A 1,242-nucleotide genomic window follows, 5' to 3' on the forward strand; every position below is an offset into this window, starting at 1 on the left:
TCTAGACCATGACACGACAAGAAAGACACGCAGATTGTTTTCACAACAATGGGGCAAGTTGCTGCTTTCTCATCACCTGACTTGTGGGAAGACCCGGTGGTGTGTGGTGTAAGACTCCAGTCTGTCCCCGCCGTTTAAAGCACAAAAACATAAATTATGAAATTAGGCAAACTGAGCCCAAAAATGTGAAATTATGCGATTCTGTCAATTTTAACAAAAAATAATCAGAAAATAAGCAAATAATGATACCATTTTGCTAAATTATGCGGGGTGCATAAAACAATGGGGACAGCCTTACAATAGTAAGGACATGCTAATAAAGATTCTTTACTATTTCATTATAGTATTGTTCAAAATTCGTGGCGCAACTTACTGTCAATTACTGTTTCCTAAACTAACAAACATAGACTCTTCAGCTTTTGCACAATGACTTGTATCAATTTGTCTTAACAGACCAATACTTTTTTTAAAACACCTGTTATCATCTTTGATGAGAATTCACCGTTGACCTACTGTCCAGATGCATTATGCCTAAAATTTTGATTTTTTAGAAAAAGTGTCACCACGTGGTGGAATCAGGCACTCATAAATTTTTGGGGCATGTAGAGTTATTGGTATAATAAAAGCTGATTTTTTTGCCTTGCTTCCAATGAAATAAATATCCATCTATCTTGAATAGAAATAGAACGCAAGATATTTGCGATTGAAGGAAATGAGGTCGCCTTGTTTCAGTGGTGAAAGTAGCATGAAAATGGCCGCAAATGTTAAGTAACTCCAATAGCTAAAGAGTCCTTGAAAATAGAAAAATGACATATTATTTTGAGCCTTTAATTAATATTTTCCGTTAAAATTTACGTGGGGAAATGTTTTTATATGGATATAAAAGAGGTAGGGCCAAAAAATACAAATTCGATAAAAAAAGAAAATGTCCAAACTGGCGGAAAAAGTGCCTGTTTGTCCGATTTTCTGTATTTTGACGAGCGCCTGATTTCACCACGCTGCCTCACAAATGAATTGTAGTTTCTTCAGATAAGGTAGGATAAGATAAATGACATTTTCTTGTCCTGTGGGGGGTTTTTTCTTCTTGACTCTACACTACAGGGTTCAGTGGTAATGGTAGCATGTCCTTTAAAAAAAGTGTCGTTAAAATTAAAATCCATATTCTTAATGTTGAAAAAGGCAAGAAAAGATACCAAAAGTAGGCCTGATCTATGTAGCGGTACTTACAATTGTTAAAAGAGA

This window comes from Aplysia californica, unplaced genomic scaffold (assembly GCF_000002075.1).
Source record: "Aplysia californica isolate F4 #8 unplaced genomic scaffold, AplCal3.0 scaffold00842, whole genome shotgun sequence".
Lineage (NCBI taxonomy): Eukaryota > Metazoa > Mollusca > Gastropoda > Aplysiida > Aplysiidae > Aplysia > Aplysia californica.